General features: G+C 46.4%; 1 non-coding gene across 1 annotated transcript; it reads left to right on the forward strand.

Moving 5' to 3' along the window:
* Positions 1–1930: 1930 nt before the first annotated feature.
* On the forward strand, positions 1931–2004 carry Trnat-ugu. The gene has a single exon. It is a non-coding gene; the product is annotated as a tRNA-Thr (tRNA).
* Positions 2005–16657: the final 14653 nt, after the last annotated feature.

Consider the following 16657-nt stretch of genomic DNA (forward strand, 5'->3'; position numbering starts at 1 on the left):
GCGCCAGGCGTAGGAAAAGCGACACGAGTGACGTTTGTGCGAATGAAAGCGGGCGGACGGCGGCAGCGGGCGAAGCGCAGAGGAGCCATGTTGGCAGACGGGCGAGCAATCGATACGCGCCGACATCTCAAGCACGTCGCGCCTGCCTTCGCTACCCCCACTCCCTTTCTCTTGAAGATTCCGGCGCCTGCTTCGGCAAGATTCGTCGCGTGCGGCCTTGCCCGAAGCCGGGCCGCGCCGTCGGGGAGAGGAGGGAGGAGGAGAGAGAGTCGGCGAGAGGGGAAAGCGAGTCCGGCGTCCCGCGGCGCCGGCGGCGGCGCCGCATAAGACGAGCGAGGGCGAGCGAGCGGGGAGGTGTCGCGAGAGCGAGAGATTTCATTAGAGTGCGGCCAGGGGAGCGGAGGTAATCTTGTTAGGGCCGGGCCCCCACCGCGGCCGCCGGCGCCCACTGCGCAAGACCGGCGGCGGCGAGCCGTCTGAAGAACCACTGACCTACCTTTGAGAAGAGTCGCGCCGGGCCGCGGCTGCGGAGAGGAGGCGCAGACGGCCGGGACGCTCCACTGGGGCGCGGCTGCTGGCGCCTAGTTCGCGGCGCGACCACGCGCGCGCTGGGGCCGCTGGCGTCGCGAGCGAGGCGCGGCCCGCGCGTGTCGTGTGTGCGGCCAGGTAGCGCCGGCATGACTGACGCGCCGCCACAAAAAATGCCCGCCATCGGCAGCCGCGGCCGGGGAGGGGCGCAGCGGCGCCGCGCCGCGCCGAGCGCACGGAGCACGCGCGACGGCCGGGGCTCGAACCGACGCCCGCGCGAACGCGCCACCTGTCCGCACGCGCGCCGCTCTCTCAGCTCTGCTCACTGCACGCAATTCCTTCGACACTGAAAAACGTACACAAACGAGTTGACGGAGGAATCATGAACACGCCAACACTGCAACGAAGACTCTAGTGCGACCAAAATACTCAACGAACATTGCTTTTACACTGAGATGACAAAAGTCATGGGAAATTTGGAAATTTGTGGTAAGATCGTATGGGACCAAACTACTTAATCTAACTTAAACTAACTTACTCTAAGGACAACACACACAACCATGCCCGAGGGAGGATTCGAGCCTCCGACGGAGGGAGCCGCGCGGACCGTGACAAGGCGCCCTACATCTACATCTACGTACATACTCCGCAATCCACCATACGGTGCGTGGCGGAGGGTACCTCGTACCACAACTAGCATCTTCTCTCCCTGTTCCACTCCCAAACAGAACGAGGGAATAATTACTGCCTATATTCCTCTGTACGGGCCCTAATCTCTCTTATCTTTGTGGTCTTACCGCGAAATGTAAGTCGGCGGCAGTAAAATTGTACTGCAGTCAGCCTCAAATGCTGGTTCTCTAAATTTCCTCAGTAGCGATTCACGAAAAGAACGCCCCCTTTCCTCCAGAGACTCCCACCCGAGTTCCTGAAGCATTTCCGTAACACTCGCGTGATGATCAAACCTACCTGTAACAAATCTAGCAGCCAACCTCTGAATTGCTTCTGTATCCTCCCTCAATCCGACCTGATAGGGATCCCAAACGCTCGAGCACTACTCAAGAATATCAACAACACTTGTCGGCAGCTGAGGGTTTCAGTTAGTCATCATTTATTCCAGGGAAAAGCTGCACGGTCAACAACAGTAATCTGTTCTTTCGAGAACAGTTATTGTCTTCATATATATATATAGTTAAAGGCTACCCAGCCATTGGCCTTCGTCTGTGCGAACGCGCACAGGTTGCCCAAACTCTAACGGGAATCGCCAAAGCGTGCGCGAGTAATGAGTGAATGGGCAAATGTCTATAAGGTACATTACATATGTAGAATTGTGGACAGTTGGGAATGTGAGTCTCACGGGAAGCGTGCAAGGGATAAGTCCCTGCAGTCGCGCTATTCATCTGTGTCCTCGGTGGCTCACATGGATAGAGCGTCTGCCATGTAAGCAGGAGATCCCGGGTTCGAGTCCCGGTCGGGGCACACATTTTCAGCTGTCCACATCGAGGTATATCAACAACACCTGTCAGCAGCTGAGGGTTTCAGTTAGTCATCATTTACTCAAGAATAGGTCGTATTAGTGTTTTATAAGCGGTCTGCTTTACAGATGAACCACATCTTCCCAAAATTCTACCAATGAACCGAAGACGACTATCCGCCTTCCCCACAACTGCCATTACATGCTTGTCCCACTTCATATCGCTCTGCAATGTTACGCCCAAATATTTAATCGACGTGACTGTGTCAAGCGCTACACTATTAGTGGAGTATTCAAACATTACGGGATTCTTTTTCCTATTCATCTGCATTAATTTACATTTATCTACATTTAGAGTTATCGGCCATTCTTTACACCAATCACAAATCCTGTCCAAGTCATCTTGTATCCTCCTACAGTCACTCGAGAACGACACCTTGCCGTACACCACAGCATCATCAGCTAACAGCCGCACATTGCTATCCACCGTATCCAAAAGATCATTTATGTAGATAGAAAACAACAGCGGACCTACCACACTTCCCTGGGGCATTCCAGATGATACCCTCACTTCCGATGAACACTCACATCACTCACCCTAGACCACGCGGCTACCGTGGGATACTTCCCAGTATCGTGCCGGACCTATTTTCTCCCGGCATCGCCCAGCACCTCGGTGTGGCAAGGACTCAAGAAGTCACTAAAAGCCCCTTGCAGAAATATTTTGAGCATGCTGCTTCAATAGCCGTCCACAAATGCCAAACTGATGCCAGTGCAGGACGTTGTGCAAGAACTGATCTCTTAGATTATGACCTGCAAATAATCGATAGGATTCACGTCGGGCGATCTGTATGGCCAGATCATTCGCTCGAATTGTCCAGAATGTTCTTCAAACAATCGCGAACAACTGCGACCCGGTGACATGACGGCATTGTTTGGCAACGTGAAGTCCGCAAATGGCTACAAATGGTCTCCAAGTAGCTGAACATAACCATTTCCTGTCAATGATCGCTTTAGTTTGACGAGAACACCCAGTCCATTCCACGTAAACATTAGCTTGTACAGTGCCTTTTTGACAGCCTGGGTCCGTGGCTTTGTAGAGTCTGCGCCACACTCGAATACTACCATCAGCTCCTATCGGCTGAACTCGTGACTTATCTGACCAGGCCACGCTTCCCCAGTAGTCTAGGGTCCAAATGATATGTTCACGAGCCGAGCAGAGGCGCTGCAGGCGATTTCGTGCTGTTACCAAGGCACTCGGGTCGGTCGTTTGCTGCCATAGCCCATCAACACCACATTTCACTGCACTGTCCCGACGGACACGTTCCTCGTACGTGCCACGTTGATTTCAGCGCTTATTTTCACACAGTTTTCTTGTGGTGTTGGCGCTGACAACTCTACGCAAAAGCCGCTACTAGCGGTCGTTAACTATAGGCCGTGGCCACTGCGGTGTCCGTCGTGAGAGGTAATGTCCGAAATGTGGTATTCTCGGCCCTCTCTTGACACTGAGGATCTCAAAATACTGAATTCCTTAACGATCATTGAAATGGAATGTCCCGTGCTTCTAGCTCCAACTATCAATCCGCGTTCAATGTCTGTCGATTCCTGTTATGCGGCCATAATCACGTCGGAAACTTTTACACACGGACGGCCTGAGTTCAAATGACAGCTCCGGTAATGCACTGCCCGTGTGTACCCGATACTACGGCCATCTCTATATGTGCATATCGTTATCCTACGACATGTATCACCTCAGTGTATATATAACCGCCTGTGAGGTGTAATTGAGGTCACGCCAAGACATGCCCTCCCCGCTTTTTGCTAAATACGAGTGAAACTGTGTGCAGAAACTGATTTTCCTGTTCTATCCTACACTGTCTGCCTCGATAGCCGAGTGGCGTGCGCGCCGGTACGATAGCTCAGCGTATTCAGTCAGAGAGCAGGCTGCCCTCTGTAATAAAAAAAAACAACTAACGAGGGGCTCAACGATTAACTTCAAAGGGTGTCATGTGACGTCTACCATGACCAAATGCGACGAACAATAACTAACAAAATGGAAAAAAGTGGTAAGCGCGACTGACTCCCATTCGGGGGACTGGGGTTCGATTCCTGGAACTGTCAAGGACTTTTCCTTGGTTGGGGAATTGGTCCGTGAAGCACTCAGCCTCGTGAGGCCACCTGAGCAGCTACTCGACTGATTAGCTGCGCTTTCAAGGTCAAGAAACCAGGCAACGACCGGGAGAGCGATTTGCTGAGCACAAGCCCTTCCATACCTCATCCGGTGGCGCTACACGATGGTGTGTAGGGGCGGAAGACGGAACATTTTCTTTTAACGTCATCCTACAAAGATGTGGTGACGAACAAAACCACAAGCGTACATGTGGCACGGGATTCCATGGCACACACAACAGCGGAATATTCAAACAATTAACGTCAATCGTTGGAAGCAAAGATGGCCACAAGATTTTAATGCATTTAGCAATGAAGTAGCAAAAAAGGAAAATTTTATTAGGCGCAATCGCAATATTACATACTAGATAATAATTATAGTATCAGTAAGAGCAATCTCTCACAGAGAAATATTTAGTTTCTCGTACAATGAATTCACTGTGAGCGTTATAAATGCTGCCTTCCTTGCACAAAGACTGTTATGTAATCATTATTTCCATAAAACCAATACTAATACATCAAAGGAAATATTGAATAAATTACACATTGTTCCATTATTTCGAGTCTCTGTCGAGTAGGTATACAAACACAGACTACATCGAATGTATTCAGTAGCGTACCGGTAGAACTGTCCTTACGAAAATGTAACACAAATGTTCGGCGAATCCCGTTCGATATATTTGGAGAACCGACATTCGAACATTCACTTAGGGACCATAAGAACAAGATGAGACGGACTGGAGCGTGTAAAGAGGCATATAAACAGTCATTTTTCTCTCGCTTGATACCCGAATGGATCGGGAAATGAAACTGATAATATTGGTACAATGTACCGCGCGCCATGCACAATATATGCGTAAATGTAGGTGCAAATTCTATGACTGAACAAGTGAGCAAAAATAGAGTGAAGGAGAATTCACAACTACCAAAACATCAACATGTTCAAGGAAATCCCATACGAGTGCAACCAATTCTAGTATACGCTTCAAGTGTTTGGAGTCCTCATCAAGCAGGCGTAACAACAGATAACGAATCAATTCAGAGACGCGCTCCTAGGGTCGTAAAAGTCGGCATGCCCAGTACGAAATGTAGCAAAAACACTAGGGGAACTTAAACGGAAAGTCTTGGAAAACACACAACGTATCATTCCATGTAGGCTTTCACGGCCGGCGTCTTTATCAGTAAACTCTTCCGGGCTAAGTTGCCGTGGTCGATCTGTAGAACTTCTTCTCCCTGACGTTTCGTTCTCAACTGCGGAGAACATCTTCCGAGGTGAGTCGACTCACCTCGGAAGATGTTCTCCGCAGTTGAGAACGAAACGTCAGGGAGAAGAAGTTCTACAGATCGACCACGGCAACTTAGCCCGGAAGAGTTTACTGATAAATACACACAACGTAGTTCTCGTGAAGCCTTGTTGGGTAAAATTAGAGGACCAATATTGGATGAGGACTGTACGACCACAATGCTCTCACCACTGCGCATCTTGCATAGGCATTGTGAGAATCGTGTAAACGAGATTAAGACACTTTGACATTTTCCCTCGCTCAGTATCCGCAAGGAATAGGAAAGAAAATCGAAAACACCGGCGCAATGCACCATCCGCCAAACACTGTGCAGTGACTTGCGGAGTATTTATGTGGATGTACATTCCTTCAAGACTAAGCAAGCGAATAAAAAAGGGTAGAGAGTGAGAGAGAGAGAATTCACGAAATCGTATCAAATAATCAATACTAGACGCACATGCCAGAAGACGAACGATGGACAATCGACAGGACCGCAGCTGGGGCAATGGTAGCGTGGAAACTGATGATTAAAATTGCAAATCCTTCTAAAGTGCATTAAATACGACCAAAGAACGAGTGCGTGGTTTGGAGCGCAGTTGAAGACTTCAGCTGCATTATAAAGTGGCAAATTAACCTGCTGAATGTTAGAAACCTTTCTATCTACGTCTACACCCTGCAACTTACTGTAGAGTGCACGATAGTGCGTACTTCCCATTGTCACACATGAAAACATGGGAACAGCAAAAGCACAACATATAACCATGCCTAATAAGATGTAGGAAACGCTTAGGAAATTGAAAACAAATTCCAGTCGCCTCGAATTGGATAAATACAGGTCCCGAATGATTTTCAAGGGAATCTTACACCACTATTCCTCCAAAATATTGGCAAGTTCATCTTACAACAATGGAGCTGAATAGCGAACACGTACCCTTCTCTCCAAAGCAGACCACAAGGGCTCAATAATGCTGATCTCTGGACTCGCATTCGGGAGGACGACGGTTCAATCCCGCGTTCGGCCATCCTGATTTAGGTTTTCCGTGATTTCCCTAAATCGCTCCAGGCAAATGCCGGGATGGTTCCTTTGAAAGGGCACGGCCGACTTCCTTGCCCGTCATTCCCTAATCCAATGAGACCGATGACCTCGCTGTCTGGTCTTCCCCAAACAACCCAACACAATGCTGATCTCTGATGCCTCTTGTGGCCAGAGGAGATCCAACTCATCTTCGTGCTTACTAAATCACTCCCGGACGATGCGAGTTGTGTGAACAGGGCCCTGCCGTCTTTGAACACAGCGTCACCATTGAGGAACAAACGTTTTACAGTGGGATGGTCCTCAACAACCAAAATGGTCACATAATCGTTGCCAGAATACGACCTTGCAGAGTAAGTATGAGGCCCATGGAATACCACGACATGCCTGCCCGAATCATCACCGAACCCCCACCGGTGTTTCATTCTTGGCAGCAAGCTGTCTGCATCGTAGGCTTGGAACTCGGCCGAGACTCATGCGACCAAATGACATTTTTCCATTGCTCTGTAGTCCAGGTTTTATAGCTCTAGGGCCATATTTTTCTGTTACCAGTATTTGCACCACTGTTACCGGCATTTGCACCACTGATTAATGGTTTTGGAATTCCAGCTCATCCTGGAATAGCGTACTTTTGGAACTCCCTTCTTGACGTTTTTTGTGCTGAAAGGGTTCGAGAGTGCGACATTCACTTCTGCAGTGATATCTGCAACTCTCGTTCTCTTATTTTTTCGTCTCAATCGTTTTCAATGGCTGTCCGTCACAATCACTCAACATACACTTCCGTCCGCGTTGTTACTAGCGGATTCCTTGTATGCGGTACGAGTCTTTGATACGGTGTCTCTTGAAACACCAGGCCCTTGGCTACCTCGGTTACGGAAGCACGGGCAACAACAATTTTCAGCTGTCAAGAATTCTTCCGGGTTATATGGCCGTGGTCCATGGAACTTTTCTATCCCCGACGTTTCGTCCAAAGCTACGTTGCACATCTTCGGAGGTGCTCCTGGTGGTGCTGAGTCTTGCCGAGTGACGAATCGGAAGTCGAAGAGCGGCCTAAATACGGTGGAAAGTGGGCGTGGTCTGGATTTCACGTGATAAATCTTGTCAAGGATAAAATATAACTATCGCTCATACCACGTCAAATAAAGACTTCTCATCGATTCTGTAGCGCCACTGTCCATATATCGCTGAGTTTCATAGCTTCTTCTTTTCTCTTAAAATTATCCACATGTTTATATATTTCGACGGCGTCTCTATATAGATGTGGATAATAGTTCGTCATAGTACACAATTTTAACAGAAAAGAAGAAGCTATGAAACTCAGAATCGATGAGAAGATTTTATCTTTGACGTACTATGATCGATAGTTATATTTTATCCTTGACAAAGTTTATCTCTGCTTTCACGTGAAATCCAGACCACGCCCACTTTCCACCGTATTTAGGCCGCTCTTCGAAGTCCGACTCGCCAGTCGGCAAGACTCAGCACAACCAGGAGCACCTTCGAAGATGTCCAACGTAGCTTTGGACGAAACGTCAGGGATAGAAAAGTTCCACGGACCACAGTCATACTACCCGGAAGAATTCTCGGCAGCTGAAACATCCGGTCGTGAAAGCCTTCATTGTTTGGACAACAATTTTCCCACATTCGAATGCGCTGGGCTTCGAAACAATGCCAGTAGCAGCTTTCTTCATCATAAATGTATATCCAAGCGATGCTAAATATTATTATCTTTACATATAGAAAAGTATTATCTTCTCAAAAATCTTCAAATCATGAGCTACACCCTTAATTTTTGTATATGAAATTAGTGAATTTACTCATGGCATTTTTGTCTCTGTCTTTCAGAACTTAAATTAATCATCACAGTAAGTCATTTACTAAATGCATTCTGAATTGCTGGTGTATCCATGTATCACAACAATAAAATAAAAACAGCGAATGGCTGGGGGAGTATGAATGAGAACAGTGGCGTATTTTTTACATAAATAATGACAAATTTTTATTCATCCTTTTATAACTACAATCAAGCCGATAAATCTTACAAAAAATGTGAAACATAAATCAAGAAAGGAATGGTGGTTGATTCGCGAAGCATTCATTGGGGTGGAAACTATACAAGTCCTCTCCTGAATTAATCCTTTTTACAGCGCAACCAGACTTCATTTACATGAATCCACTGCGAAGCCAATTTCTGTTGAAATAGAATCAACTACGACCAGGTACACCACAAACTATGGTTCACGGAGAACAGGGAGCTGTGAACATCATTTAACAGCCCTACGCTGGTACAGCAATACTTCACCCTTTCCTCTTGATTCAGGCGGCAGCAGAAGACTGAACGCTGTGGGCGACGCGCGGAGCGTGGCGGCTGTTGTAATGATCTGAGGCTTCCACGAAAACTTGCAAGCCATGTGGACTGGCGTTTGGATTACTACGACGCGGGAAATGTCCCTATAACAGCCCTTCAATGCCGGCTGATTTCAGTGTGAGGTGCACCCGTTCACTGGTCTGGCCAACCAGTTTGATTAACAGGACCGACGGCACATGCTGGAATTGCCAAATGTCAGACGGCCGACTCAGGACGAATAAGGATACCCTCGTGACACACGATATCTCCGACATGATATGCAGTTCCGCTTTCGGTACAGCTGAAAACCGCCTCTGGCTGTTAGTCGACCACAATTTGCGTACCACAAGTCTCACCCACTGCGGAAAGACCTGAAGTCCTCCACCACGAAGCAGAAAATGAAGAAAGCAAAGAATCACAATTACGCTCCACCAAGCCTCGTACAGGAGCCGGATTAGCAGAATAAACCCGCCTCCGCGTTGTACAAACCAATCGAACTATCCTCCATTCATTGGGTCTCTCATCTTGTCTGTTCTGCTGGCTTGGTAGCCAATCCAGACACAGCACCAGGTTTTCCACACTGGGGGAGCAAGCCACTGCTTTGCGTATCTTGAGAGGAACCAATCCGCGACTCAAAATATCACTTGTCTGAAAAAGATTTTAGACTAGCGAGGTGTCCTTCTCACAGTAAGAATAGCTATGTTTCGGCAAAAAACGTCCACCTAGATGGGACCACAGTCATTCATTTACGAAGACATCTAATCTTTCCAGGCCGACCATTTCCAATTTCTGAAAGAAGGCTGTTAAGATCCCCAGGCGGTCGTGCATGTGAAATATTTTTTTTTCCCTGCTCGCTAAAAGAGTCTGGCAACTTCCTGGTGTCAGGCGAGTTACAGTCTTGCCTCCACTAAACACGTGCACCAGCCGCTCTGATCTTATCGTCCCAGCTAACATGAGAATGCTTATAGTTTTATGGCCATCCCACTGTTTGCACAAAAGCTCAGATTACAGCAGCGTCTCTTAAATGGCTTCCTCCACCCACTTTCTGCCATTTGGTCGCCTTCGTGACAGACTGTCGCCTGGCCCAGGTAAAATGTTTTGCGAGCCGCCGCCCTCCTGCTCCGACCCTACGTGGGAAGAGTGGAGTGCCACAGCCCGAGGTCTCTCTGCAGGTACAATGCACAGAGCGCTGCTTCCCCGAATCACCCACATCGACAGGTCGCTTGATACAACATTTATGGCCCACAATCATTCCCCCTGTTCTCCATTGCCTCAACTACGGCACCTCAGGTACAAGCTACAAATGTAGTTATAAGAACATTCTGCTCAAAATTTGCTCATGTAATAAAGTCATAAGCCACACATACCAAATGTAGTAGTGGGGAACACGGAGTTCATGACCTAAAATATGAATATCATTCTGACCGACAGAGTAGTTAAAGTGAGAGAGCGGCGTGCCACCTTTCAACAATTCACTCACAACTACAGATAACACTGTTCCGACCACTAGTGACGGTTGCAACGTACTGAGGAAATTACACAGGTGTCGTTTGTAGTCGAATATAACAGCGCATTCTGCAAGCTTAGCTAGCACTGCTTTTAGGTTCAAGCATGCATTTCTCGTGGTATTTCCGTATTTTTGTCCAACCCCTATACTTCTTCCCGTTCTGTTTATGTGTGCGGGAGGAATGGTTAAAAGCCTCTGAGCATGCTGTAATTACTATGACCTTGATCAACCTTGTCGACCCCCAAGGGAGTGGTATGCAGGAAGTTGTAGTTTATTTCTAGATTCCTAACTTAATACTGGTTCCTCAGACTTTCTAAATGAGTTTTCGCTGGATAACATCAAGTATCTTCAACATTTCAGTGGCGCTCTCTCTTGGTTCAGCTCAACCATTTGTGCTGCCTTTCTTTCTTTACATTCAGTCTCACCTCTTAGTCCTATTTGAGCAGCATTCTAGGAAAGATCTGTTGGTCTCTTGTGCATCAACCGTTATCTAAACCACATCTGCGTAATGTACCTAACACGCGAACTGGGCTATAGCCGCAATAATGTTTCTAAGGCTCGTGTCACATCACAAATGAAAAACAGTCATCTAGACTGAGTCTTGAAAGTATAACTAATTAATAAACATAAAGAGAACCTCTTCGTGTTCCTGAAGTATACTGATGAGACAAAACATTATGACCATTGACACCTCGAGATTGAATGCCGCCTGGTGGCTTGACGGGCATGTGATTCGGTAAGGAAAGCATATAAACGGAACAGAAACGAATGGAGATTCATTCTAGCGATGATACGGGTCGAAAGTGGGTAAATCCACTAATATAAGCGATCCTGTCAAAGGGCAAATTGTTACAGCCTGGCACCTGCGAACGAGCAACTCGGAAACGGCGAAGCTTGTCGGCTGTTCGTGTGCTGTTGTTGTGAGCAACTATGGAAAGTGGTTAAAGGATGAAAGCTCGAGAGGCGACATAGTGTTGGACGCTCTGGACTCATCACAGAACCTGGAGGTGGGAGGCTTGCTCCTTTTGTAAAATAGGCAGGTCTGACGACAGAGTGTAATGTCGTCGCAGGCACGAGTGTTTGGCACGAGTGTTTGGGAGCACACCTCTCAGTGCGCATTGTTGAACATGCAGCGCCTTAGCAGACGACTCTGGAGCCTTCCCATTTGACCCAACGACATTATCAATCAATGAACCACGTTTCTTGTTACACCAGATCGATAGTCATGTCGGGATATGCGGTCATCCAGAGTAATTCCTGCTCGAAATATGCACTACGCCTCAAAAGCTGGTCCGATGGGGTCAGTATGATGCTATCAGAGACATTAACCAGGACTACCATAATGTACCATGAGAGCTGTAGCTGTTGACTACTGAACATTTTTGCGGTCCACGCATCCCTCCCCCCCCCCCCTCCCCCCCCTCCCCCGGCGACTGCAATTTCCAGCAGGATAACTGTTAACTGTCCGTGTCATTAGGCGAGAATCGTGCGACAATAATTTGAGGAGCATGATCGTGAATGCGCTTTGACTTCTTGGCCATCAAATATATATATGACTCTTACGGAACACGTCTGGGACGCTACGGGGCACCAGCTCTGCACCGGCTCTGAAACTGTGTCCCCTGTTAGTAGGTGCCTGGTGCTACCTACCTTCGGAAATCTACCAGACTTGTTGAACCCGTGCCACGCAGAATCACTGCTGTATTTCTTTCCAAAGTTGGACCAACATGCTGTTAAGCAGGTGGTGATAATGTTTTCGTTCATCAATGTATGACCTACTCGTATATGCAGTCAAGACGATCGTCTTTTCTTCCGTGTACCGTGTAAAATGGGTCTTGTAGACGGCACACGACACAGTGAATGATTTTCGTGGTCGGGTACGGTTAGTAACTTTTATCTGGACTGTAGGTATGCAGAGTTACATACGTGTCCGTACGTTTATTGGTTTTTCGTGCGTTACATAGTATCAGTTTTAAATTGGACTCACATTGTAGTCGATCTTTCTCCCCTTCATTTTTCATAAGGGCTCACATGCAAAATAATTTGTTCGCAGTATTATCAAAAAGATGGTTCAAATGGCTCTGAGCACTCTGGGACTTAACATCTGAGGTCATCAGTCCCCTAGAACTAACTAACCTAAGGACATCGCACACATCCATGTCCGAGGCAGGATTCGAACCTGCAACCGTAGCGGTCGCGCGGTTCCAAAGTGAAACGCCTAGAACCGCTCGGCCACTGCGGCCGGCTGTCAAAAAGAACACGAAAACATGAAAATAAGATATTACTTCCTGAAACCGAAAAGAAATGTTCAGATGTTTTACTTTATAGGTAATCATATTTGTATCAGCCATTGCATGACTGCTCACCAGTTTTCAATGCCAGTTAAGCATCCGAATTGTAGCCTAGACGAGCTTGCAGCTGTCCATGGGCCGGCCGAAGTGGCCGTGCGGTTAAAGGCGCTGCAGTCTGGAACCGCAAGACCGCTACGGTCGCAGGTTCGAATCCTGCCTCGGGCATGGATGTTTGTGATGTCCTTAGGTTAGTTAGGTTTAACTAGTTCTAAGTTCTAGGGGACTAATGACCTCAGCAGTTGAGTCCCATAGTGCTCAGAGCCATTTTTTTGAACCTGTCCATGGCTCATAGGTTCCCCTTGATACGCTGCGCAATCTGAAGAACTGAACAATCGTTTAGACTGTGGTATATCTGGCGATTATACTGGTCTGTACCCACGCGGAACGCTGTGTAAGAATCTGTCTACTGAATTCTTTATACGCTATTTATAGTATCCATTTGTCGTCTGCCCAATCTTTTACTCCTGCAGTTGTGGAAAACTGGGTGAATTCCGTAGATGGACACTGTGATTCAGACACAGAGTATAAGAAGAAAATGTGAAAAATAAAAGGTTTTTTTCCGGTATACACATATAACTAGTAATACAGTGTAAACTGAGATTAAGACTACGTTTGGCAGTTAACCATATCTGTAAAGAATTTGTAGTTGACTGTATGTTAAAATCTTAAAGCCATAAAACACTTCGTAACCGGTCACTACAGCTGATAATAATCAATTACCAAGCATTCCGAGAGCTTTGTTGGACCTTCAAACGATACTATTTCATTTTAAATCGCCGATATACATCTTACGAACACAGTTCCATTAGAATCTCTGAATAATTTTAGATGAATAATAAATGTAAAGATAACGGTATGTTATCTGGCTTTAGAAGAAAGCTTGGAGCTTTGGGTTTCTACGACAACCATGTCATTCAGAACAGGGCACTAACACAGTTTGGCAGGAAAATGGGAAATAAATCCAGAGTGGTTGTGTTGAAGGAAGTGAACCATGAACGACCTAAGCGATTTAGGACACGTCCGAAAAATCGTTACCACAGTCGGGCGTGTATTCGAACCGTGATCCTCCGGAATTGCGCTGCAGAACTCCAACCTTTGCGCCACCTCAAATGGTGGTTCATAGGAAAAGGCTCTAAATTAGTTCGAAGCACTACGTGATGGAGGACTCCTCACAGGTCACGAAAGGCTACTTAAGGGACTCTGAGATGGGTATTTCTAGTGGAATCTATGCATTTAGCCTCGCTTCCGCAGGGGCCATGAAGATAGACCAATAACGGTTCGCTCAGAGGTGAAGCTTCGTACTCCCAGCAGCGAAGGGAATACGGTAAACCTTGACCATGTGGTACTACAGGAGGTACGGTGTATGAAGTGCTTTGCAGTGACTGGATGTGTACCCGGAGGGGACTGTAAAATTTCTGGATACAAGAAAGTCTTTTATCTAGATTTAAAAATTAGAGGTTTGCTGCCCAAATTTTTCGTTTTAGTTCTGAGTCTATTGAAAACGGGAATTCATTGATGCCGTACGCCATTCTGTTCTGACATTGATCGCTGATGTTCGACTATGGGCAGCGTTTTCTTTTTTTTTTTTTTTTTGCACGAGGACGAAATCGCTTAAGAATGCTGGTATGATCCCCTTAATAGGTCGTGGCCAATTTCCTACTCGATTTACTTCCAGATTTCCTTCTTTCCTGGAAAAATCGACATTTGGTCACTTCACAGACAATCACATTCTACGACTCATGTGTTTCCGACGCCCGTTAAAATAAATGCCGGACCCCCTTTTCCGTTAGTCGGGAAAATTACGCACACTAACAGTTAAATCGTAAAAAAGGCACAGTTTATGTGATTATCTGGCAGGTGGAGTACATCGTATGACCTCCCTAATTTTATTCTTTTGTTTTGGCTACCTGCTGATCCCATTAATTCGAATTAGTTTATTTTCTTTAAGTCTTAACCCTTGTCCAGTGCCGGCCGCGGTGGTCTAGCGGTTCAGGCGCTCAGTCCGGAACCGCACGACTGCTACGGTCGCAGGTTCGAATCCTGCCTCGGGCATGGATGTGTGTGATGTCCTTAGGTTAGTTAGGTTTAAGTAGTTCTAAGTTCTAGGGGACTGACGACCAAAGATGTTAAGTCCCATAGTGCTCAGAGCCATTTGAACCATTTTTGAACCCTTGTCCAGTATTATTTCTCTATCATACTTTTCAACGTTCATTGCTCTGCCCATGGTATTTTCATCCTGTGTGCATTTCTGTACTGGAAACGTACGACAGCTTCAGTTTGCGATTAGAAACTTACCCTGTTGTAAATCTCCGATATTTTTATGCTCGACTCAAATCCCTTCCTTTAGACCGATCTGAAATAACGCACGACCAGTGACTGATTCACTATGCCCAAAGGCTTTGGCAGGTTTTCTCTGAAATGGAAGCAGAATAACGCCAGTAAACACATTTAGAGAGCAACGTTGTCATATTAGATAGTTCCCACAGACGATGGGATTTCTGGATAGCATTCGACAGTTTATCATAAAGCAGATCAGTAACAAAGATTTAATCTTCATGTACCAAATACAAGAACGACCCCAAGGATTCTTGAGGCTTAGAGCCTAATAGCTAACCACCAAAGACAGTTATTTATCAGAAATAGAATCCACGTCAGTTCTGTATCATGGAACGGTGGAAATGCCAGTCATATCCTTAGTAGTCTTGTTGCAAAGACAGGCACCTAATGTCTTAAGAGCATCCATTTCCTTAACCGTTGAAGATACTGGAACAAAGTTTTCAGCTTGTGAAAGTACGCAGAAAGGTATTTTTTCCTGTATCTTCAATGATCGTAAGTTTACCGTCTATTAAGATATTATAGCAACTACTTATGCCTGTAGAATATGTTCTTTGTAACGGCGTTCGAGAACCTTTGAAACGTGGAGTACTGCGACTTCACGCCTATTATGGTTAGTAGTCAAACGTCTCCCAATAAAATACAGAGAACATGCTTCGTGCAATGCCAGAAACTTTCGTGCAGATCACTGCTACGTAGACGATAGGCTATCCATACTTTTACTGCAACTGTGTTACACTAGTAGACTAACATTTAGCCCTTTTCCCGACAATGCCTGTGAAAAGTTTCGTTACGATGATTGACGTTTGCTGTACTACTGTACTGCTCTCTCCTTATAGAACTCTGTGAAAAAACTGCGTGTCCCATGTAAAGGTGATATAGTTTTTTCACTATCTCGGTAGGTGGAGAAGCGCAAATATCAACTACGCAACAATACAATCACTTCTATGTGTACTATCACTTGTCTGAAACCTTGTCTCGTTATACGAACGTATTTAGTCTACATTGCTTGGGGCAGTGAACATACGGGAGGCGGGAGGAAGGTTAGGATTTAGCGTCTCGAGTTCGTCAGAGAAGCAACACAACCTCGACAGGGGGAAGAATGCAGAAGGAATTCGGCGGTCTCCTTCTCAAAACCACAATGCCGCAATTGACTTATGCGCCTTCAGGATATCACGGAAATCCTAAATCTGGATGGTGAACGGAGATATATGAACCCCATTATTCCCGAACGCCAATCCAGTGGCTCAAATACTACCAAGTACTCCACCTGACTCATGGCGCGCTTTATGCCGTACCCTGTGTATAGAAAGACAGGCAGGTAACCCTCAGGACAGCCTACAGCAACGTAATACGAAGTCACAGATGATTATTGTTTGAACTCAGAAAAGCATTGAAATTATTAGAGTGAGTAACAGTAGCGCTGTATCTCGAAGTGACTTACCGAAACGACGTAAAATGAACCGACAATAGCATTGTAGCAGTGGTGAAAGCAGACACGAAGAACAGAAATTAAAGCTGATGGAGCCCTCATACAGGGAGTCCAACACAAAACTCACGTCCAGCACATTATTTAGATTATGTTTCTGAAAGTCCCACCAAATGGGCTTGATTAAAAAGATGAAGTTAAAAGA

Source organism: Schistocerca americana, chromosome 1, assembly GCF_021461395.2.
Source record: "Schistocerca americana isolate TAMUIC-IGC-003095 chromosome 1, iqSchAmer2.1, whole genome shotgun sequence".
NCBI lineage: Eukaryota > Metazoa > Arthropoda > Insecta > Orthoptera > Acrididae > Schistocerca > Schistocerca americana.